This window comes from Tasmannia lanceolata, unplaced genomic scaffold, assembly GCF_043159265.1.
Source record: "Tasmannia lanceolata isolate RefF3 unplaced genomic scaffold, GAP_Taslan_0.1 ptg000018l, whole genome shotgun sequence".
In the NCBI taxonomy this organism is placed as follows: Eukaryota; Viridiplantae; Streptophyta; class Magnoliopsida; order Canellales; family Winteraceae; genus Tasmannia; species Tasmannia lanceolata.
This window is the reverse complement of record NW_027518695.1, coordinates 30,720,561-30,746,526: the sequence shown is the minus strand read 5'-3', so window position 1 is coordinate 30,746,526 and position 25,966 is coordinate 30,720,561. Positions and strand designations below refer to the sequence as shown.

General features: G+C 43.7%; 1 long non-coding RNA gene across 1 annotated transcript; it reads right to left on the bottom strand.

The window, feature by feature from the left end:
- Positions 1-9,174: 9,174 nt before the first annotated feature.
- Positions 9,175-24,438, bottom strand: LOC143851396 (uncharacterized). Its single transcript, XR_013236312.1, has 3 exons — positions 24,207-24,438; positions 9,685-9,886; positions 9,175-9,513 (listed from the first exon to the last, which is right to left on the bottom strand). It is a non-coding gene; the product is annotated as an uncharacterized LOC143851396 (long non-coding RNA).
- Positions 24,439-25,966: the final 1,528 nt, after the last annotated feature.

Here is a 25,966-nt window from a genome sequence, read left to right as displayed (position 1 = left end):
ATCATGTCTTGAGAGAAAACACACAGGTACCTTATCGCCTAACCTTCAATGCACTACTATAGAAACATGACATTTTTCAAAACTTTTATGAGTTGATTTTAAAATTATACTCAAGGTATTTCACAAAACCTACTAAAATTTAATTCAAATTGATACGATTTATCAAAAGGAATAAAGCTAGTTAGAGATAAGCAACTATTAAAACAATGACAGTTAATTGAACAACGAGACCAAAGAGGTAACCTGAACCTGTATAATTTACAAGACTTGATGACACCCATTGCTAACAGTAGAGAATCTTAACGGGCATCACTATGTCTACTCCGTAAAATGAGGACTGCTATTTGACATTACTATGTTTACACAACAAAATAAGGGCTTCTATCCATTCCAAACTGAATGATAGAGATAATATTTGCATAAAATAAGATTTTATAGCCACATAAAGCTATTGTACACTATTTAAATATATATTGCATAGAACATGATCATAATAACCTCTCGTATTACATTATTATCTGCACTCTATATAGTAATTCTTAACACAATTATCTGAAACGTGGCTAAACTAATACTATTTCGTGTGAACAAACAGGAGCAATTAATAATAAAAAAATTATGTTAGCCCTCAGCCATGTTTCTTTCCAAAGTACTTGCAAATAGGAGGAGTTAACCAAATGGAGATTACTCTCAGAACATCAATCATTTCTAGTGCTAAAAAAATGAATGATTCAATGCCGCCATCAGCATCAGGGATCTAAATCCAAATTAGTGTGCAAATATAATATCCACATCAGCATTCATGAGTTTACCATTAAATGTTGTTACAATTTCCCAAAAGTTCACAAGCCCATTAAAGAGAAAAGAAGAAATTGGGTTGTGCATTCATCAAAACATGATTGAACTAGTATCATTCTCCACCAATATGTAAAGATCAGCTAAAATGAGGTAAGTGGCAAAACATGGTTGGGTAAAATCCTCAAGATGATAGAAATGACAGGATTCTCTGATTATTAATAAATGAAGCTTAAAGACTTTGATCACGGGTATAGCCCAACCCCTAAGCTACCATAAGCTTGATTAGCAATCTAATGACATGGGAACGCAAACCATAAACAATAGATGTAATTCACAGACCCCATTCTAACATGATTTCTGTCCAAATTGACCATGAATTTAAAGATTATGGAAGGATTACCTCTAAAATTGTTTGAGATGCGATTACAATCACTTAGGCATTAACTCAGAATTTGTAGGTCAACTTGGGCTGAAGTCCCCACTCAGATCCTATTCTCACTGAAACAGGAGAAGTCAGATAGTGAAATGGAGATCAAGGTGGATGGATCCAGTTGCAAAAGGGTAGTAGGAATAGGGCTCAGTTGAAGGTAAAAGGGATGGAGTTTAAATGAGGTGGAGATGAGATGAAGGTGGAGAAGGATCTGAACAAGAACTAGGTAATTCACCCAATAGAATTCAATACACAGTGAGAGTCCTATGACCATGTCAATACAATTATTACTTCACGCTCATCAAAATCAGCTCCACACATGTAGCATCAAATAGATTTAGTTGCAGAATTTTTCAGAGTAAAAGAAGACAACTGTTGGAACATTCTCAACTTGAATTTTGACAGAAACACATAGAGACTAGCCTAGTGCAAATAATCATAGAGTATTAAATTGCCATCAGTTCATAAACATAAAGTACTACCATGCTTATTTGCAATTGCAAAAAATCAGAACATGAAACTAGACCAAAGCTAAAATAAAAAAATCGAATATTATACCAAAATTTAAGCATCAAGGCCAAAGCAAAGATAAAGATCAATACTTCTCTTTCTTTTCTTTTCTTTTATTTTTACTAATTAACACTACTTGTATCCACTACATCAGGATGATCAAACCAATTGCAAGAGCTAAAGCACACAATACAAGGAGATAAAGTGTAAACGTTCAGCACTAAAAAAAAAACACAGATCTGAACTCTCATCACTAACTTACCATACCGATTCAAACAAAAATACTAATCAAACACCATACTTGAACATTTAATGAATATGAGATTGCAAAATACCTTGAATCTGATCTTTTATTCCCTTTATTCTCAATTTGACTGTCACAAAATGATGATGCAGCACAAAAATCGTGCAATCTACCGGAGAAAGCAAAGAACTCACCGATTTTTTGTCAATAACGGAGATCAGCCGAAGCTTTTGCCAGAGAAGATGAAAGTATAAAGAAAAGGGAAAAGCTAGGATTTAGGTTTCTCTCTAGAGTTTAAAAGAAATCTAAGGACGGAGAATAAGAAAACAAACAAGGTGCAAGGAAAGACGAAGGCTAGTTGGAGCAGTTGCCGAAAAAATTGCCGAAATCCAGCAAGGTATCCCGGAGAAGAAAAGGGAAATATAAGGGTTTTGAGGATTTCTCTCTCTCTCTCTCTCTCTCTCTCTCTCTCTCTCTCTAAGATTGCAAAAGAAAATCCTAGATCAGCAAAAATGAGGCCTTGATCCTCTATTTATAGAAAATTTGTTTAATTAATTACCCCCTTAAGTTGATGAGACAACCTCCATGTGTGTATTCTAGCTTTTGATTACCCAAATGAGGGTGGTCTATAGGAAAATGTTTAATGAAAAATTAGGGAATAAATTCATGCTCTTTTAGTTATCAGGGACAACCCCCTACTGCAAAATACACTAACTGGACCACCCCCAGACTGGATAATCCACTCCCCTTCTGCTACACTATATATACACTATCTCACAAACTATGCTCGTTTGCTAGGCAAACCTTTACGAATTTCAACAAAATTTTGAAGAGACCTAAATGAGACCATAAGCTGCCCGAGGGTGGAATTTGGGATTCCAATTCAATGATTTGATGGGGTTTGTACTCGAACAAAGGGGTATAGGGCCCAGTCAAAATGGGGTGTCTACACATACCATCCATCCAAGTCAGACAAATAGCAACAACCAAACAAACCATACGAGAGTCACAAGGCTCTCCAAGCCAAAAAGCAACCAAAACATAACTGGGTCATATACATGCCATATAGCGTAAAGCAATAAGTAAATAACAGCAAAGGGAAAATGTACAGCTCTGAACAGCAGCAACGGCCGCCTAATTATCAGGGGGCAGCAGGCGGCGGACCAACTCGGTGAGTGCATAAACCTGCTCTGAGAGAGAGGTGAATGTTGTGCCATACTCCTGGCGGAGGATGGAGACCTCGCTCCGTAGGGCAGTCAAAGCCTGCTGAGTCGCCACATGGTCCTGATGATGAGATGCGACAAGCTGAGTAAGATGGTAAAAAATTAAAAATTAATTAAAGAACAAGATAAATGGGTGGAGCATTGGTATGTGTTTTACAATCCGATCAGATCATGCAAGAGAACGATAAAGAACAAAACATATATTTATCATCTAAATATGTTCAATAGAATAATGTAGCAAGATTAGGAAGAAACTAGATTGTTGCTAGTGTACATTGTTAAGCTATACAACAAATAAATGCAATATTATTGGACCTATGGTTCATAACAATCACAAGGCAAGAGTACAAGGGTATCAAGGGATGCCTTCTGTGTATCCTGCTACATGTTCCATGAACTAATTAAATCTTCAATACAGTGAATGTGAGTACCAATTCAATCATACCCAAACGATCAAGAACTGAATTGATTACTTAAAACCCATCAAAAAGATCAAATAATTGCAGTAAATGATTAAAAGAGAACCTCACACTGGACCCATATATGTCATTGAAAGATATGGGTATATGCCATGAAATATCTGTCCATGAATGCATGTTTTCACTGTCATATGTTTATAAAAGTTAGTTTCTTCTAACTTTAGTGGAGATCCCAAGGAGGTAAACTTGGAAGATATAGTACATCGCACGGGTTGTTCACTAGTTTTAATATATGAAGATATAGTCTTTCCTTTTCAACAAGCTAATTAGCTGATATTTGGAAAATATGAAAATGGGTGTTTAAAAATATAAATGGTATAAATCTTTAAGGAAATTAAACCTCCATATTGCACTCAATTTAGGAAAATAAGATGACAAGAAATGCCAACGAAGATGTTCTCTTTCCTTATTTACAAGATACTTAGCTGATGACAAGGTGATGACAAGATGGAAACTATCAAATAGGTGTTTTAATAAAGATTTAATGGTATAAATATTTAAGGGATTTGCTAGGGACCATAGCAGAAGGCATTCAAGGGCCGGGTGTTGCATGCGAAAGCAGGCACCTCATGAATAAGACAAATTTGTTAAAAAGTGAGCCTATGTGGTTGCTCCTCAAGCAACAGCCGGTTTGCGAAATACCTTTTACGATGGTCCCTAGCAAATCCCTTCAAGTAAGCACGCTTCCATGGCAGCTAATTGTGAAGGGAGATTAATTTCCTCAATGTCATTAGGTGGATTAATGGAAGCGGACCCCTCGCGCATAGAGGTTCGCAAACTTATTGCAGAAACGACAGCTAATTTTGGAGATTGGCTAATGGCGAGGAGGATCAACTGGCCCGATTTGGAATTGATAGGATGAGATTGGAGATTTCTTATGCACTTCCTCTTGATTTTTCTTGTTTATTCTACTTTAGCTTACTTTGTTATGTGCTCTTTTGTTGTTCCAACCAAGGTTTTAAATTTCGACCGAAATCCGAAATTTCGGTCAAAAACATGTTTCGGCCGAGACGAAAACTGAAATTGGGTAAACCCAAAACGTTACAAAATTTCAATCGAAATTTAAGGAATAGCACCAAAAATTCTGGATTTTATTCATTATTTAATATTTTCCCGAAATTTAAGCCAAAATTACCGAAATTTTTGCCTAAATTTTGTTTCAAATTTAGGTTTCGGAATGCGTTTCAGTCCTCATCGAAACCGAAATTTCAAAATTTTGGACGAAATCAAAAAAGTAATATTTTATCTAGTTTAAAATTTCGGCTTGAAATTTCAGGAAAATATTAAATAATGATTAAAATCCAAATTTTAAGGTGATATTCCTTAAATTTTAGGGAAAACGAATTTTTGAAATTTCGGTCAAAATTTTGTAACATTTCGGGTTTACCCAATTTCGGTTTCGGTCTTGACCAAAACCCGAAATTTTGGATTTCGGTCGAAATTTAAAACCATGGTTACAACCACCTTGGTGGTGGGGCTTTCCCTTTTCTTCTAAATTTACTCATTTAAAAAACACTTTGTATGGAAATAAATCCCTCCTAATCACTAAAAAAAATTGATTTATAATTAAAATGAAGCTTCTACTTTAAAAAGGTGCTTTGATGCATTATAACATGTGTTGTATTTTGTACTATAAACGTCCTGGGGTTGAAATGGGTCTTAGCCTTTTCAAGTCATATTGTCAAAAAAGGTACTGAGAAAAATCAATGGAGCATTTGAAAGTCGATGTAAACTCAAAAAAATAAAAATGACTATAGATTTGGCTTCTTGGATACGAGTTTATTAAGTTATATGAACATCAAAGTGTGGTTGGCAATACAGGATCTTAGCTTATCAATTGAAGAAATTCGATGTTCTTCCTGACAAGAAATAAGCTCTTTAGTGGCAAAAATAGTCGTCACTAAATATCTTGATGTCGTCACTAAAAGGTTTTAGTGGCGACAAATTCGTCGTCACTGAGTCGCCACTATAGATGTGTCACTAAAGATAATAGTGATGACTTTAACATATCGCCACTAAATAGATATCTTTTAGTGATTGTCGTCACTAAAAGACTATACAATAGTCACAAGATTTATCGCCACAAACTTGTGAAGAAGTTGTCACTAAAAGGCCTTTAGTCGCCACTACAAATGTGATTGAAGAATCTAAAACTAGCTTTTAGTGGCGACAATTGTTGTCACTAATTATTTATTATTAGTGACAAGAATGGTCACCACAAATTATGAAGCAATCATCATTAAATGTCATATAGTCGCCACTAAAAGAATGACTTAAGAATCTGAAAAACAGTTGTGACAACCCAAGAGGGGGGGGTGAATTGGTCAATTAAAAATTTTGGGCTTAATTAAATGGATTATTAAATTAAGTTATTAATTAAGCATATATGGTTTAACCCTTGTTCAAATATTCAATATGATGGAAGCTAGGGTTTAGATCTTACTTTAGAATATATTCACTAACCCTTGTTAAGTTAAAACATAAACACAAATAAGGTTAGAGATTACCAATCACCAATGTGCAAGAGAAGAAGGAGAAGAGAAGCAACCACAAGGAACACACGATTATAGTGGTTCGGTCTATCACAAGACCTACTCCACTCTTCCAAGTTTACCTCCTTGGAATCTCCACTAAAATATGAGATTCTTCAACGGGCGAATCTCCAAGCCGTACACCAACTTCTCCAACTCCAAAGGGGACACACCCTTTTTCGCACGAAGCCTTGATGAGGGATCACACCCTCTTACAATGTCTTCTCCTTTCTTAACGGGGCGAACAGTAGACCCTCACAATGTCTTCACCTTTCTTAACGGGCTAAAGAGAAAACCCTCAAATACCATGAAGAATAAAAAGATAAGAACTCGCAATGCCTCTAGATTAGGCGGATTACAAATTTGATAGCTCACAAACACTCCAAGGAAGATAAAATGTAAAGCCTATGGAGTTCCTCTTGAAAGAATGTAAAAATACAAGTTCAAAGAGGTTTAACCTTTCATGTAAAAGTTTAAGTTCAAGAAGATAGGATTTGATCTTGCAAAAGGTTCGAAAGGTTGTTTAGATAGTGTATATATAGCCCACAAGGAAATATGACCGTTTGGGGGTAAAATCATAAAATACAAGGTTGAAAAAGTCAACTTGCGGAAGCTTCAACGGCTCTATTTCCAGGTCGCGGCAGTCGACCGAGGCATGGCGGTCACCCGCCCTTATTGGGCTCTCTTTTTAAATTTCAAACTTCAAACCGGCGCGATTGACCGGCCCTATGGCGGTCGCCCAGCGAGGGCAATCTGTTTAAATAAAAATTCGGCTCAAAAAGACTATCGTGGTCGACTGGACACATCGCGATCGTCCGCCAAGCCCAACCTGGATGTTTTCTGGATTTTCAAAAAACAAATCCACAGTCGCTCGGATCACCCCGGTCGACCGGCCCGATAATTTTCGAGATGCCCTGGAATTCCAAGTATCATTCCGCGGTTGCCCGGCATAGCCCGGTCGACCGGCCCTGAGTAAAATTCCATTTTTAACTTTAAGATCTAGGGGCTTTGGGCTTTGGGCTTTGGTCTTTGGGCTTTAGTTATAGGTTTTCAAATACAGAATTGGGTGTGTGTATGGTTTTCAAAGATATAAAAGCTTAGGTATGAAAACCATTTGAAACCTATTGAAAATGCATTTAAACATAAAATCAAGATGACTCCAAAATACATTCTAAAGTGAATACCTTACCTTCTTGTTTTGATACTAGCAAACCCAAATTGATTAGCATTTATAGACTAATGTGTTGCCTTGAGGTGTTGTGTTCTATACAGGAATTTCATGTCATAATCGCTATTACACAACCCATCTCAACACATGACTTGCGGATCCACACACCATGATCAAAGAGCTTGCACTGATAGTGAAGACATCAACCTTTGGAGGATCTTCAAGTCAAGAAGCTCGAGATGAAGATCCCACAAGTTACCTAGGAAGTGTCAAGTAGAAGCCTGGAGATAAACCAAACATGGTGACACCTCATGTACCTCTCAACATGTCTTGAAGATTGGAGGACGTCACAAGAGACATATCAGTTGAAGATGTTCACTCGCAAGTTGAAGAAATCCAAGGAAGTGCGAAAGAGCCGATACATTCCAAGAAGACTCAATGGTATACATCTTTAGATTGAATTTTGGAGTCCTCTTGATTTTATGTAGATTGCACTTTCAATAGGTTTTCAAATGACTTTCATACTTAATTTTTATATCTTTGAAAACCATACACACATCCAAAAATGTGTTTGAAAACCTAGGACTAAAAGCCCAAAGACCATGGCCCAAAATCCCTGATTTTTATATGTTAAAATGGATTTTCAATCAAGGCCGATCGACCGGGGGTGTGCCGGGCAACCGCGGAAGCAAGACTGGAAATCCAGCACTTGCATTCCAATAACGGGCAGGTCGACCGGGGTAAGCCGGGCGACCGCGGAAATGGTTCTGTTTCATTCCAGCTTGATTTAGGAGGGCGACCGCCATGGGCCGGTCGACCGCGGATAGGTTTTTAAGCCTAAATTTTTGAACAAACAGGTAGCCCTCACCGGGCAACCGCCATGGGCCGGTTGACCGCGACGGTATAAAATTTGAAAATAAAAAAGGTAGCCCGATAGGGGGCGGACGACCGCGGTGGCTCGGTCGACTGTTCCAGTCTGGCAAGAGAGTCGTTGGGGCTTGCGCAGGTTGACTTTTTCAACCTAGTTTTTTACAGTTTTACACCCAAATGGTCATACTTTCAAATGGGCTATATATTCATCATCTAAACCTATCTAAAGAAGCTTTTGAAGGATTAAATCCCATCATTTTGAGCTGAAACTTTCATATCAAAAGTTTAACCTTTTTGAACTTGTATTTTTATATTCTATCAAGAGGATCTCCATTAGACTTTTACATTTTCTATCTTTGGAGAGTTTGTGAGCTACATTGTTTGTAATCCGCCTATCAAGAGGCAAAGAAAGAATTACTATGTATAGTTTCTTCATTTGTATTGAGGGTCTTCGATTCGGCCGGATAACAAAGGTGAATCCATTGTAAGAGGGAGTGTCCCCTCACACGGCTTTGTGCAGAAAGGGTATGTCCCCTTTGCAGTTGGAGGATGTGGTGTACGGCTTGGAGATTCGCTATTGAAGAATCTCATCTTTTAGTGGAGTCACCAAGGAGGTAAACTTGGAAGAGTGGAGTAGGTCTTATGATAGACCGAACCACTATAAATCTTGTGCCTTGTAGTTGCTTCTTCTTCTCCTTCTCTTTGCACATTAGTGATTGGTAAATTCTAACCCTAACTTTTGTTTATGTTTCATTGAACTAGGGTTAGTAAAGGTAAATGATTGTTATATCTAAACCCTAGCTTTACTATCTCATCATTTGAACAAGGGTTTGATTTAATCAACTTAAAATTGGAAAATTGATTTTAATCTTCCAACTAATTAAGCCAAAATTTTTAATTAACAAATTCACCCCCCCCCCCTCTTGGGTTGTCACACTTCATTTCACAAATACTTCAAAATCAGATTTTTGATGAATCAAGTCTTGTTTTCTTTCATTTTCCAATAAAACTAATACTTACCCTGAGCATTTGAAATACTCTTGCGATCTCTCTCGTCAATCTTGGACCAGTTTTTGACTTGAAAATCTGCATGCTTCCGAACAAGACACCATAACTCAATGATAAGAGGCTGGAAGTCCAACTCAACTATTCGCCCACCATCCACAGGCATCTCAATTGAAAGCCTCTCTCCTACTTGCTTCTTCTTTGCGAGTGCAACATTTCAGGTCGCTCCTCATTTTTTCCTCGATATCGATGCATCTGCAAAATATCATGCATTATAGATAACAATAGCGGCAGCAAACACCACAAATTCATAAGCAATATTGGATCTAATTAAACACATTACGATATTAAAGATAACAATAGTGGCAGCAAACACCACAAATTCAGATCGCTTAAATGATTAATAAAATCAATAAATATTCGTACCAACACTACAGATGCCATGACCTTTGGGCGTCGGAACACTCCCCGTACTTGTTGACACAAGAGACTCATCTGTAAGTGGTGGTGTCCAACCACCAGCACTAGTATCCGTGCGGTGCTCATGTGGTCATGCTAAAACCAGAGGTTGCAATAATGAGTCCCCTCCACTTCGTTGAGCCGCTGCACGTGTTCCTGGTCCGACCATCTAGAAGCAAGTGATAAAAACAAGAGTTGAAGAAAAATTGAATCATGAGTTTCAAGTTGTCATTTTTTCAAGTGTACAAAAAGTATGAAAAAAGTAGGAAAATTTGGACACATTTTTCCTTACCAAACTTTTCCAAAAAATTCCTGCAATCTAAATAGGGCATAAAGTAAATATAATGGAGATTTGCCTACAGCATTAGTTATAACCATGGTTTAAAATTTCGACCGAAATCCAAAATTTCAGACCGAAATTTCAGTGGGGACCGAAACTGGTATTTGGCGAAATTAAATATTTCGCCATTTACCAAATTTCGGTAATTTCAGTAATTTCGAGAAAAGGCATTTTTTATTTTTTTAAAAAAAAAACGTTACAAAATTTTGGCCGAAATTTCAGAATTTCGGTCCTGAATTTCGAACGGGAGTACCAAATTTCGGTCGAAATTTCGGTTTTCCGAATGTCGGAAACAGTTACTGAAACCGAAATTTTAAACCATGGTTATAACATTGGACAAAAAATGTAGACTTATCACTTTTATCACAAAATTAACTTCAATGAAGGAAATTCAATGCTGAATATGTGATCCATTTCAATAAAATATTAGATATTGACGGGCATGTTCCTCCAAACAAACAATGTTGAATGGAGTGCAATAGATACCCCCTATGATTATTAACTTTCCAGTGGGGTGGTGATGCAGCCGGGAGTAGAAATTACAAATTTGACAAGGGCTTGAAACGGTGTTGTAACCTTTTAGATGACCAAGTTGGATGTGCTATTAATAGCTCAAGAACCTGAAAACTCAATCTAGGCTACTCAAGCAAAACTCTGTCAATTCAGCTTGAGTAGCACGATTTGGGCACTAGTAGTCAAGCTTCCAAGATTTCAAGCACTAACAGCAACAAGGAAGACACGAAACAATTGTAACAATAGGCAAATTTGAGCAACAAAAATACACCAGTGCAATAGCCAACTGCATAAGAGAGGATCAGTGTTACCCAAGTGAAGAGGTTGTGGGATGTCTGAACTAGCATCAAAGCAAATGCATCTCCTATAATCTCCCAAATGTATTCAAGCATGGGTATGCTTGAAGAATTTAGTCCCCTTTCAAATAGTGTAGTTCAATCTTAGAATTATTTGACAAACAGTCACTCAAATTTGCTCATTTATCCCAACCATAGTAGCAGCAACAATAGGATGAAATTGTGACTTTACAAACCACTGGCTTTGTGTTGACACCTTAATAATACCAACAACTTTTAGAAAATTCAGTTGCACATGGACTTCCTTACAAGAGCAATATCTGATCCATTCCAACAACTCAAAGTGTTATTACAACTGGTCTTTTAGAACTAATATTATTTCATTAGTAGAGGCCTTCTCGATCAACTTAAGCTCTTGGAACCCCCTTTGCTGGTAGTAGTTGCTATTCCTGTTTGTGAGTGAAGATGTGACCCAGAAATTCAATGAATGAGGGCCAAACCTAAGCTGTATCGGTCATCAATTTCAGCACTAACATGCCAACAGGTCTCTGTTGTTGTTCAATAAGTCACCCAGACATCCAGTTCTCACAAGCATTAAAGCAAGCACACATCACCAATACAACATGCAAACAGAGATTTCAAACTGAATTTCCAACCTAAATCAGAATTAGAAATCCCAATCAACCATTCAGAGAGAGGCACAACTTACGGTTCATCTATTGTTGAACATGTAAAGCTCATGGTCTCTTTCAATTGATGAAGATTGTTTCAACAAAAGACATCCTAGATGAGCCAAAGTTACTTCCATGAACAAAATCTGAGCATTCTCCTAACAGATTGATTGGAACTTGAGCTAAAACAAACAAGGCAGAACTCATTCAACCAAGAATATGGCAGCAAAGTATACGGTTGGAATTTGCTGCCCTATATTTTCAACTGCTATCTACCTGAAAATAGAAATGAAGGTCTAAACAATAGAAACCCACCTTGAAATAGATCAAATGAGGACGATGTACTTTATCAAACTCTATTGAGCATTATATGTTAATGCGCATGTCCAAGGTAGAAGACACAAACCTAATAATATTTTAGACCTTAAAACAAACAGTCTTTGGCCATTTTGAAATAAAACAGAGCTGAGTAAAACAGTCACAAGTTTCAATGGCGTGATGATCAATCCTCATTGACGAAGAGGGAAATGGTTTTTATCAATGTTTAAAGGTTTCTGTAAGAGGTCTAACATTGTAAATGGAGGAGGGTTTTAAAATTATGCCAAAATCAATGAGATATCAACATCTTAGCTTCTGTGATGCAACATGTATTTTGACTACGATTTTTGAAGTTGATATCTCAGCAAGAAAATCAAACCAACTTCACGTAAATTCACATGGCTCGAATCCTTCTCTCATCTCCTTCCCCCGAGAGTAAGGTATGCGAGAAAACCAGCTATCTTAATTAGGACCATGATCAATAAGAAGAGTTGAAGAGAGCACCCAAAAAAGCAGCTTAATCAACACAATTTTGAGTCCAATAATCAGTTTTTTTTTACTCGAAATCAATTTTCAAGAACGAACATGAACATGCAGCTCACCTAATGAAAGATCATGCTAGTCAAGAACTACGGCTCAATAGATTTCATATCCATTATATGGAAAGAAAGAGACAAAACATAAATTATTAGCTGAGAAAAAAAGAAAAAAAGTAACCATACACAAGTTCTTAACAGATGTGCAAAAGAAATGTAAGATCACGGAGACCGTGACCCAGAAACTAAAAAACTGTTTTCCAAGAAACGAACAAAGAAAGGCATAAACATATATAAAATCCACCCTACATGGGCATTTGTAATCTCTTTTTCTTATTACTATTCCTCTATTTTCTTAATCCTTCAACTATGAAAAAACACCTAAAGTTAAAAAAAAATATATAGATCGAACCAGAAACCTAAGATAGACATTAATATCACAATCTACTAAAGTTTATCTTAGCAACCAGATATCTATAAAAAAAATATCAGCCAATCTTCAAAAAAAAGAAAAAGAGAGAGATAAACGGAAAAAGAAAAAGAAAAAGAAAAACTAAATGGAAAACTATTAATGGCATATTTACTGTACTCAAAAGAACAATCAAAACCTCCAATAAAAACCCCCTAGAAGAAGAGCATAACCAATAGAGGAAACAACAAAATCATCGAAAATCTCACTATATACATCCCAAACTGATGGGGTGTAAAAACTCCAGCCACTCACAGGCTGCCACCTGCCCCAAAGCAGGTGAACTCCAGCCACTCATAGGCTGCCACCTGTCCCAGAGTAGGTGAACTCCAGCCACTCACAGGCTGCCACCTGTCCCAGAGTAGGTGAACTCCAGCCACTCACAGCCTGCCACCTGTCCTGGGGTAGGTGAACTCCAGCCTCTTACAGGCCGCCATCTGTCCTGGACACCTGTCCAGGACACCTCACCAGGTTTTCCCTATAAAAAGGGATTCAAAGCTCAAACCAATGGGTAATGCGAAAATCCCTTCTCTCCCTAAACTCTTAGACATCTCCCCTTCACTCCTGCTCATACTGACTTGAGTGTCGAAGGGCCTGTCCGGAGTAAAACCCGGTCTGGTCTTCTGACCTCGCTTGCCTTGTGCAGGACTCAGCCCTCATAGCAGGACTCTCTCTCTCGACCACCTCACTCCTCGTTCACTCCGGTCCTTCAGGACTCAGCTCCCCTAGCCATCCAGCTCAGCTCTTACATCACTGCTGTACCTGTTACCGATTTTAGGTCTAACAGATTGGCGCCATCCGTGGGACCCCAGAACTAAAAGCTGTCTTTACATCCCACTCACAAAAATGGCAGGACGCAAGAGTACGCGGATGCCTACTGCGCGGGCGCGGACTACCCAAACCGCGCTACCCCGCAGGACCCGGAGCGAGCGAATTGCATCACTAGTAGTAGCAGCTTCTGCTACTGCAGATCAGAGCCCGGCTCGCTCAGAACATCTGAATCCCTTGCCCACCCCGGAGCAGGTTCGAGCTCTATTTCAGCAGATGACAGCCCTCGTTGGGCAGTACCAGCAACTACTCCAAGCACCCCCTCAACCTCCCCCAGAGGCTCCGCGATCTGTCCAAGGAAGGTCAGACGTCCATAGGGGAGAGTCATCACACCATGGTGAGGGCCGAACTCATCATTCCACTAGACAAGTCCCTCACCCCGCGACGAGGCATGCCCAAACAGAGCCTCACCGCCGTGAAAGGTCGCGTTCCCCCTCCGCACAGAGGCGCCGAGCTCATGAAGATCGCGCGCCACCAGCGAAGCGCCGACCTCGCCGTATGAGTCGGGAGAGCCAGTCCGGCTCTACGGCGAGCCAGTCTGTGGAAAGGATCAGGTCCTTGGACCACAGGACGGATCCGCTACTACAGAGAATGGAGGAGATGGATCATCGGATAGAGGAACTGGCGAAGGACCAGAGCCGGCCCGTCTCCAGGGCGTTCTCAAGCAGGACGCCGTTCACTGATGATGTTCTGGGTGCCCCAGCACCCAGAGGGTTTAAAATGCCCGCCGTCCCTCAGTATGACGGCACTACAGACCCCGTGGATCACTTGGAGACGTTCAGAACAATTATGCTCCTCCACGGAGCTTCCGATGGCTTTCTTTGCAGAGCGTTTCCAACGACGCTAGCTGGCGCAGCAAGAGACTGGTATTCCAGGATCAAACCGAACTCCATCAACAATTTTGATGATTTTGGAGAGGATCTTGTCCGCCACTTTATGAGCAGCCGCAGGCCAAGGAAAACAACAGCTTCCCTGATGGCCTTGCGGCGGACGACAACGAGCCTCTGAAGGTGTTCGTCCGCCGATTCAACAGGGAGGCACTTCAAGTGCCAAATCTAGATCCCTCAGCAGCAATGAATGCGCTCCTCGCAGGCGCCAGGTCTAATGAATTCCGTCGAGCGGTGGCTCGACAAAATCCGCGCTCACTAGCGGATCTTATGGCCGGAGCAGAAGAGTACATCACGGTGGAAGAAACACTGGCAGCTCTTAATTCAAATCGGAGGATAACCTCTGAAGAGAAGAATCTCCCTAAGCAGCGCAGGGAGGATAAACCTCCCAGGAGAGAGAAGTCTCCGCCTCCTCAAAGAAGAGAAGAAAACTTCACGCCTCTCAACACCTCCAGAAAGCACATACTGGCGGCGATCAGCGAAGAAGAGTTCGTGAAGTGGCCTGCTAGAATGATCTCCAAGGGAAACAGGCGAGATCCCTCAAAGTACTGCCGGTTCCACAAGGACCACGGCCACGACACAGATGATTGTTGGCAACTCCAGCAGGAAATTGAACAACTCATCAGCCGGGGCTATTTGAAAAAATATATTCGAACTGACGGCCGCAACCAAGAGCGCAGAGGAAAGAGCCCTCAGGGCCGCAGCCCTCGAAGATCACAGCAACCCCCTGCTCGGGACAAAACTCCTCAGCTGGGCAATGCGCAGCCTGAGGCACCCCAACCTCAGCCAAGGGGGGTCATCGGTACAATTATGGGTGGGCCTGCAGCTGGGGGCACCTCTTCTACCGCCCGCAAAGCATATGCACGGCGAGTTAACGCCGTGCACACAACCAGCAAAAAGACGAGAACGGAGAATGAGATCTCCTTCTCAGATGCAGATCTGGATAATCTTATCCTGCCCCACGACGATGCACTGGTTTTAACCATGCTCGTCGCCAACTGGGAGGTGAAGAAAATCCTCGTAGACAATGGGAGTTCGGCGGACATTCTATACTACCACGCCTTTGAGAAAATGATGATAGGCGACGACCGTCTGAAGCCGGCAAACTCAGATTTATTTGGCTTCTCCGGAGAGGTCGTGAAAGTGGTGGGGCAGATCGAGCTCCCTGTTCTTGTCGGAGATCCACCTTGTCAAGCTTTCGCCATGGTCAACTTTCTAGTAGTAAGGGCCACTTCGGTCTATAATGCTATCTTGGGACGGCCTGGCCAGAACCTCATCCGTGCAGTAGCCTCGGCCTACCACCAAAAAATGAAGTTCATAACCCCCAATGGTGTGGGGGAAGTTCGAGGAGATCAGCCTCAATCCAGAGAGTGCTACGCAACGGCACTTAAAGGCAAAAATGCAGTGGAGTCACTGCCAATTGAACTGCTCGATGTAAGGGACGAGCTCAGAGGGACTCAACCTGCTGAAGACCTCCTCTCCATCCCACTGTGCCCAGAGGACAGTGAGAAAGTCGCTCTGATCGGTTCCTCCCTCAGCACCGACATTCAGCACCAGCTCACCACTTTTCTCCAGGACAATGCAGATGTCTTTGCATGGGTTCCCGCCGATATGCCCGGCATTGATCCAGAGATCAGCACACACAGGCTTGGTGTTGATTCAACCTGCAGACCGGTGAAGCAAAAGAGACGACATTTCGCCTTCGAAAGGCGGCAGGCAATAAAAGAAGAAGGCGAGATTCGATACCCGGACTGGTTGGCAAACGTAGTCTTAGTCAAAAAGACTAATGGGAAATGGAGGACCTGCGTCGACTTCACCGATCTAAATAAGGCTTGTCCTAAGGACAGCTATCCACTCCCGAAGATCGACCAACTCATTGACGCCACAGCGGGTCATGAACTGTTGAGCTTCATGGACGCCTTCTCCGGATACAATCAGATCAGGATGTATGAGTCGGATATACCAAAGACCTCCTTCGTCACAGATCAAGGGACTTACTGCTACCGAGTTATGCCCTTCGGCCTCAAAAATGCCGGAGCCACTTATCAAAGGCTTGTGAACAAACTTTTTCAGAACCAGATCGGTCGTAACATGGAAGTCTATGTAGACGATATGCTGGTCAAAAGTCGAAGTGCGCAGGATCATGCGTCTGATCTCAGAGAAACATTCCAGGTCCTGAAGAAGCACAACATGAAACTTAACCCCACCAAGTGCACATTTGGTGTCAGCTCGGGGAAGTTCTTAGGATTCATGGTGAGCCAGCGAGGGATAGAAGCAAATCCAGAAAAGATCAGAGCCGTCATGGAGCTTACTGCCCCAAAAACCATCAGGGAAGTCCAGCGGCTCACAGGAATGATAGCGGCGTTGGGTCGCTTTATCTCCAAATCAGCGGAAAGGTGCCTCCCCTTTTTCAGCGCGGTCAAGGGACTCAAGACCGCGCCCTGGACGGAAGAATGCCAGGTCGCATTCGAAGAACTGAAAAGATATTTGTCCTCTCCGCCATTATTAACAAAGCCGGAGCCGGGCGAGGAGCTATTTTTGTATCTCTCCATCAGCTCCACGGCTCTAGCAGCTGTACTCGTCCGTGAAGAGCACCGTCAGCAAAAACCAATTTATTATGTTAGCAAGGTTCTTCACGACGCAGAAACAAGGTACCAGCGGGTCGAGAAATTGGCTTACGCGCTGGTAATGGCCGCCAGGAAGTTAAGGCCGTACTTCCAAGCTCACACTGTAAAGGTCTTGACTGATCAGCCACTTCGACAAGTTCTCCATCGACCAGATATCTCCGGGCGACTTGTGAAGTGGGCTGTGGAGCTAAGCGAGTTCGATATTCAGTACGCACCCAGGCCAGCTATCAAGGCCCAAGTACTGGCAGATTTTGTAGCAGAGTGCACTATCCCCCAGCAGGTCGTCGACCCTGGAGCATTGCATCTCCCAGTTATAGAGAAAGTTGTCCCTGAAGAGCGTATGACAGAGGAAATTCGGACAGAAATCAGGCCACCTTCAGCCGGACAGGACTCCATAACCAGCACACCAACTTGGGAAGTATATGTCGACGGATCTTCAAATAAAAACGGCTGTGGAGCTGGCCTCATCCTCACTGGGCCTGATGAGTTCACTGCGGATTACGCCCTGAGATTCGGGTTCCGTGCATCAAATAATGAGGCGGAATATGAGGCCCTCCTTGCCGGAATGAGCCTAACAATTCAGACCGGCGCCCAAAAATTGAAAGCATACTGCGACTCGCAGCTGGTAGCAAATCAGATCCAAGGTGTCTACGAAGCCCGAGACGAGCGTATGATTAAGTACCTCGCCAAGGTTCGCCAACTTTCCAGCCGGTTTGCAAGTTTCGAGGTCATCAGAGTGCCAAGAACGGAGAATGCCAAAGCTGACGTGCTGTCAAAACTGGCTGCCTCTGGATATACCACTCTCGGAAGCATACACATGGAGTTTCTACAGAAGTCCAGCATCGACAGTAAAGCCATGGAAGTCATGCAGGTGGAAGATGAGCCGTGCTGGATGGATGAGATCGTGGGTTATCTGCGCGATGCTAGACTCCCGGAGGATAAGAAAGAAGCTCGTAAGGTGATACAGAGAGCTGCCCGATTCTCCCTCAGTGGCGACAATCTATACAAAAGGTCATATACTCTCCCATATCTGAAGTGTCTGAGGCCGAGCGACGCCGCGTATGCACTACAAGAGACTCATGAAGGAATTTGCGGAGAACATCTGGGGGCAAAGCCCTGGCGATAAAGGTGCTGCTCAGAGGACTATATTGGCCTACTATCAGGCAGAATGCCCTGGATCTGGTTAAAAGGTGTGAGAAGTGTCAGAAGTTCTCTCCTACCATCCACCAGCCTGCCGTAGCAATGGCTCCAATTATTAGTCCGCTTCCCTTTGCAATATGAGGGATGGACATCCTAGGCCCTTTCCCACCGGCCTCTGGAAAGCGCATGTTCGTGGTAGTGGCGATCGACTATTTCACTAAGTGGGTGGAGGCAGAACCTCTGGCCCAGATCACTGAGCAGAATGTGCAGAACTTCTTCTGGAAGGCAGTAGTCTGTAGATTTGGGATTCCCCGTATCTTGATCACAGACAACGGCAAACAGTTCGACTGCCGGAACTTTCGAAAGTTCTGCTCGGACCTAAAAATTGAACAGAGATTCACTTCGGTTGCTCACCCCCAGACCAATGGGCAAACGGAAGTAACTAATAGAATCCTGCTCCAGGGGATAAAGAAGAGGCTGGACGAAAAAGCTGGCCGTTGGGCAGATGAGCTCTATCACGTTCTGTGGGCTTACCGCACTACTCCTCGCACGACGACTGGTGAATCGCCATTCAACCTTTCCTTTGGTACTGAGGCTGTGATACCAGTCGATATAGGCGCTCCGTCTCCCCGAATCACCAGTTTCAACGAGCAGCTTAACGGCGATGGGCTCCGTGCCAATCTCGACTTACTAGAAGAAGTCCGGGAAGAATCTCGAATCCGGGTCGCCGCTTATAAGCAGAGGGTATCAAATTATCACAACTCCAAGATTCGCCCCAGAGAATTCAGGACAGGAGATTTAGTCCTGAGAAAGGCAGCCGTCTCCCAACCGACGAAAGTCGGGAAACTCTCCCCGACTTGGGAAGGGCCATATCGAGTGAAAGAAGTTATCCGGCCAGGAAGCTATAAACTGGAGACACTGGAGGAGCACTTGTTACCTCACGCATGGAACTCCAAAAATCTCAGGAGATATTATCAATAGACAAAATGTACAGCGTAAAAAGGTGACTTTGTAAATTTGTCAATTTGTTGTTATAAATAAATGATCTTTTTGCAGACTTTGTTTCACTCTTACTCTCTGGAAACCCAGTTCACAAAACTTGGGTACTCACTGGAAACCCAGTTCACAAAACTTGGGTACTCACTGGAAACCCAGTTCACAAAACTTGGGTACTCACTGGAAACCCAGTTCTTAAACTTGGGTACTCACTGGAAACCCAGTTCTTAAACTTGGGTACTCACTGGAAACCCAGTTCACAAAACTTGGGTACTCATTGGAAACCCAGTTCACAAAACTTGGGTACTCGCTGGAAACCCAGTTCTCAAACTTGGGTACTTTCTGGAAACCCAGTTCACAAAACTTGGGTGCTTGTTGTTCCTGAACTTGGGTACTTGTTAAAAGACCAGTTCGTCACAATTCGACTATCAACAGCCTCAGTCCCAGGTTATCAAAATTAAAGACAGTCTAAAAAGACACAGTCAAGCAAATCACTCAGTTGAGAAGTATCAGTGACAGACATGTGATTTCATTGATCAGAATATGTGTGGCCTCGAGGGCCATTACAAAATTCACCTTAAAAAGGCTGAGCTGTAGGGTCTCAAGGACCATTACAAAAAGAGGTCAAAACAAACAAAAATAAATAAAATAATACTAAGCATCTGGAAGAGAGGTGATGTCAGCAGGAGCATCAGCAGGAGTATCTGGCTCCTCATCAGTAATCTTCGGCCTGGCAGGGAGAGTCATGTTCTGCATCAATAAGTTTGGATTGCAGGCCTGGAGCTCCTGGAGGCAGTCGTAGTATCCAAGACTGTAAGCCTCGCTCGACAGGCTGAAAAGTTCAGCCTCCTTCGCCTCGGTGGCCTCCTTCACTGCCTTCTCCTGCCTCTCAGTGGCTCTTCCTCTTTGAGCCTCCATGGCTTCAGCAGCCTTCGCCAGTTTTTTCTTCTCTGTGGCCAGATCCTCCTTCAACAACCTCCTCTCCTCCTCTATTCGCCCGATGCTCGTTTGAAGCTCCTGCACCTCAGCGGCCAACTTTCCGTTCACCTCTTCAGATGCAGTAATGGCTTGGGAGAACTTCTTACTCTTCTCCTTGAGGTCATTATAGTAGAGCAAGATCTGAAGAAAGAAACAGGCATCAGTATGGCGAAAGGAAGAAATGGGTAGAAAGTTAGCAAACGGATCACCACTTCCTTACCTGGTAAGCTGAGGATAGCACAGCCTCCTCTCCTGTAGCTGGCGGCTCATAAAGGATCTGTTGCTTGTCCTTCCGCAGCAAACACTTGCTCATGAGCTCTGCTGCTACTCGGGTCTCGCCTAGGGCAGTGTCATCCTTCATAACGGCCCAATTGGGTCGAAAGACGTGCTCACTAGGCCCCGTAGGAGGACGAGCCCCAGAACCGGTTCCGGTAGAAGCACCACCGGACTTTGAAGAGCCACCGCCCTGAGCAAAGGGGCCTATTAGCTTCACCGTAGTCTTGGGCCTCTGGGATGGGGGTGGAGTGCCCTGTGACGGGGCCGGACTCCCCAGTACAGTCGCCTTTCTCTTCTGGCGCTCCTGTTGTGCCTGTGCAGCACCCTCCTGTGCCCGTGGCTGGGCTCCCTGTCTTATCTTCTCGACAGTCGATTGTTTCTTCATTTCTGCCAGACAAGCAAGCAGTCAGAAGCAAGCATATAAAAGTAAACATATTTTAAAAGACAAGTCTAGCTACATACGTTCTGGAGTCGCGGCACTCACGCCCAGCCCAACTAGCACCTCCTCTCTTGCGAACTCTGCACAGCGGATAAGGCCTGATTGCTCAATCTCCTTCCGCATCAAGGCGAAAGTCTCTTTGTCCTCACTCTCGAGGAGCGGCTTTCGACTTAATTTGGAAGTGTCCGGAGTGTCCCACACTAGAGGGACAGGCCAGGGCTCACTGACCTCCTTATCCTCGACGTAGAAGAACCTATTCTTCCATGAATGTATTGACGAGGGGATACCGGTGATGATTTTGAGTTCAGGGCGCTGGCTGATGTAGATCCAGCCCCCTTCCTTATGCCTCTTCAGATGTGCACAAGCACGGAATAGCGACAAGCTCACGCTCCTCTCTAACCGGCCGTGGACAAGATACAAGAACCCAGTCAGTAGTCTCCATGAGTTCGGAGCTACTTGAGCTGGGGCCAGTCCGTAGTATCGAAGCACCGCTGCGAAGAATGGGTGCAGAGGAAACCGGAATCCCGCCCTCATCGACTCCTCATAAATACAGAGATCTCGACTCTCGTTACAGGCTCTGTCTCCCTCTATAGCTGCCTTCAGTTCAAATCTTGGAGGCACACAGTACTTATTCCTAATGTCGCCTAGCATGGACCTGGTGAGGTAGTTCTCTTCGACTAGAGCTCGCAGGTTGTATTTTGGGTTGGCATCCATCCGCGCTCTAGCGACTACCTCCACCGCCTGACCAGGAGGGAATGTTGTAGACGCCTCAGCAACGTCGCTTTCAACACTCCCTTCTGCTCGGGAGAGACTAACAGTGGGGAGTGGAGTGGCGTTCAAGTCTTAAAACACCTCCTCCTTGTCCCCTTCGTCGTCACTATCTACAAGATCTACTCTAGCGGACGTCCTAGCCATTACAGGCTCCTGCGGCGGCCTAAATTCTGAACTACTGCTAGTGGAGGACTCTGTACCGGAATCGGAACTCGAATTACTATCAGACATGTAGTAAAGAGAAGGGCTGAGAGGAATACCGGTGAGTGGAGCTCGTTAAGTCCTTGCGCAACTCGAACTGCGGACTGCGAACTGGGAACTGCGAACTGAGAACTGCGAACTGCGAACTGAGAACTGCGAACTGCGAACTGAGAACTGAGAAGTCGAAGCTCCCAGAGCAAGAAAAAGAAGAAAAGATGAAAAGTAAAAAGTAAAGAATGAAAGGGGGTAAAACCTCCTTTTATAGCTTTTCAGAGGCGGTGGGGCATTAAATACGATGCACGCATCTCGAGGACACTCAAATGGCGCCACGTGTCCCATATTTATGACGAACACATTCTCCCACTCAAAAATACGATCAAGCACGCGCGTGTTCCTACGTGCATGAAAATTCACATCTGCGCTCCACTCCGTGCTCCGTACTCCGTGCTCCGTACTCCGTGCTTCGCGCTCCGCACTCCGTACTGGATTTTTAAATCCGAACTGGATATAACGCGTTTCAACAAAACGACAAAAACCAGTCCGGTCCGAACCGGACTGGCCGCAAGACGACAAAAATCAGTCCGGGAAAATCCGAACTGGATATAACGCGTTTCAACAAAACGACAAAAACCAGTCCGGTACGAACCGGACTGGCCGCAAGACGACAAAAATCAGTCCGGGAAAATCCGAACTGGATATAACGCGTTTCAACAAAACGACAAAAACCAGTCCGGTCCGAACCGGACTGGCCGCAAGACGACAAAATTCAGTCCACATCCGGACTCAACTTCCAGCCGGACTCCACTTCCAGCCGGACTCCGGACTCAACTTCCAGCCGGACTCCGGACTCAACTTCCAGCCGGACTCCACTTCCAGCCGGACCCCGGACTGGACCTCCGGATTCCACTTCCAGCCGGACTCCGGACTCAACTTCCAGCCGGACTCCACTTCCAGCCGGACTCCGGACTCAACTTCCAGCCGGACTCAACTTCCAGCCGGACTCCACTTCCAGCCGGACTCCGGACTCAACTTCCAGCCGGACTCCACTTCCAGCCGGACCCCGGACTGGACCTCCGGACTCCACTTCCAGCCGGACTCCGGACTCAACTTCCAGCCGGACTCCGGACTCAACTTCCAGCCGGACTCCACTTCCAGCCGGACTCCGGACTGGACCTCCGGACTCCACTTCCAGCCGGACTCCGGACTCAACTTCCAGCCGGACTCCACTTCCAGCCGGACTCCGGACTGGACCTCCGGACTCCACTTCCAGCCGGACTCCGGACTCAACTTCCAGCCGGACTCCACTTCCAGCCGGACTCCGGACTGGACCTCCGGACTCCACTTCCAGCCGGACTCCGGACTCAACTTCCAGCCGGACTCCACTTCCAGCCGGACTCCGGACTCCACTTCCAGCCGGACTCCACTTCCAGCTGGACTCCGGACTGGACCTCCAGACTGAATCCTCCGATTTACTTCCACACAACACCTGTCCATCCAGATAAGCGATCAACCACACTTTCCCAAGTCACTCAATGACTTGGAAAATTGGGGGCAACTGATGGGGTGTAAAAACTCCAGCCACTCACAGGCTGCCACCTGCCCCAAAGCAGGTGAACTCCAGCCACTCATAGGCTGCCACCTGTCCCAGAGTAGGTGAACTCCAGCCACTCACAGGCTGCCACCTGTCCCAGAGTAGGTGAACTCCAGCCACTCACAGCCTGCCACCTGTCCTGGGGTAGGTGAACTCCAGCCTCTTACAGGCCGCCATCTGTCCTGGACACCTGTCCAGGACACCTCACCAGGTTTTCCCTATAAAAAGGGATTCAAAGCTCAAACCAATGGGTAATGCGAAAATCCCTTCTCTCCCTAAACTCTTAGACATCTCCCCTTCACTCCTGCTCATACTGACTTGAGTGTCGAAGGGCCTGTCCGGAGTAAAACCCGGTCTGGTCTTCTGACCTCGCTTGCCTTGTGCAGGACTCAGCCCTCATAGCAGGACTCTCTCTCTCGACCACCTCACTCCTCGTTCACTCCGGTCCTTCAGGACTCAGCTCCCCTAGCCATCCAGCTCAGCTCTTACATCACTGCTGTACCTGTTACCGATTTTAGGTCTGACACAAACCATCAAAAATCTCACTATATACATCCCAAACCTGAACGAAACCCTAGAAAACAAAGATGGAAACCCCACAGAGATGATTACCTTGTCCGAAATCGAGGGATTTCTTGAGCGAAATATTTAGGGAAAGGGCAAAAGTGAGAGAAAGGGAAAATAGTTCTGAGATGATAATAGGATGGATAGAGAGATAGAGGACCAAGAAGAAACCCTAGATTCTTAGGAGAAGAAAGCAGATCGATTTGGGTTAATAAAAGGAAAAGAAACCCTCGAATATTTGAGCATTTTGAGAGAAGAAATGGGACCAGATTTCGCACGGGAGGGAAACATGAAACCGCGCGGGAGTGGAAAATGTAATCCCGCACACGGGGTCCCTAATTTTTCAAAAAGTACCGTAAGGACCACACCATCAGATGATCCAAACCGTCCATATGATGGGCCATGACGTAAATATGTTGTGCCCAAAAAATCATTTCCATAGGATGATCCTAGCCTTCCGATCTATTGAAGTTTCCATAATATGCAGTTTATCTATAGATCAGATCAACACCAATGGAAATGATTTTTTGGGCCAAAACTATTTTCTTTCATGGCCCATCACAGGATGGTTTGGATCATCCTATGCCCTATGGTGTGGTCGGTAAAGTACTTTTTGAAAAATAAGGGACTATAGTCTATAAGGGCTTACACCATATAAAATCTCATCATTTCCCTATTTTTTATAGTCATATAACAGCGGTCTATATTTTACCGCATCTAATGCGCCATATTTAGGAGCGGTTTTGAAGACCATCGCTAAATGTCCACTGCTAATAGGTAGTTTTGTTGTGGTGTGGCCTTATGAATGGACTGCCAGGCTATTTAGTTTAACGATGCACCCCCTGAATTCCAAAAATCATGAATGATATTTTCAACCATTATACTAGTTTTCCTATTAGTTTATATTGATCATGTATTGACTTTTTTAACAAACATTGACAAGCATTTTAAAACACCTTAACATGATTTTACAAAGGGCAGTGATAAATTCACCGCCTTCTATGATGAATTCACTCTGTATATTTCAAAATGGGTAGTACAGCCGTACCATAGGATGATATGGTCTACAGAAGTTTCCATAAAGTGAGTCACTCTTCAGTCTTTAGATCGGAGGGTTAGAATCATCCTATGGTAATGATTTTTGGGGCACAACCTATTTACGTTGTGGCCCATCAAATGGAAGGTTTGGATCATCCTATGGTGTGGACAAAAAATTACAAATAAAAACAGCCAAAAAAATGGGTGAACCGCAGGTCCAAACGGCCCGTACAGGTGAGGTCTGGGTTCACCAAATTGTGACCCCTAGAATTCTGGGTCATTTTTTACCCAGACCCCGTACAGGTTGGGTGAAACTCTGCCCGGCCCGCCCGTTTGCCAGGTCTATCTAAGATCTACTTAGTCTACTGATCTACAAATATACACGAAGTTTGCAAACGAAGATCAGTCTCTCCTAATAGATCTTGTACCTTTTCTTCTTTTTTTTCTTATAGGATGTCCATTTGGAATGGAATCAAGACCATACATGTCGTCTAGTGAGGGTCTACACGACCAACGTTCTTGTTTGTACATACATGCCCTGGTCTGAGACATTAAAGTCATAGTCATTCTCTTGTAATTGAACACACTACCCCAGTGACATTATTGAATGTAATCAATTGGTGATTCTTGTCTTAACCGTCCATTCATAGGCAATTTGATGATGGCTAGAATTTTCCAACTTATGAGATTTTGGGATTGTGTGATATCCGGGGTGGGGTCTATCATATTATTTAATCAAAATTGCAGGCTATTGCATAGGATTAGTGACG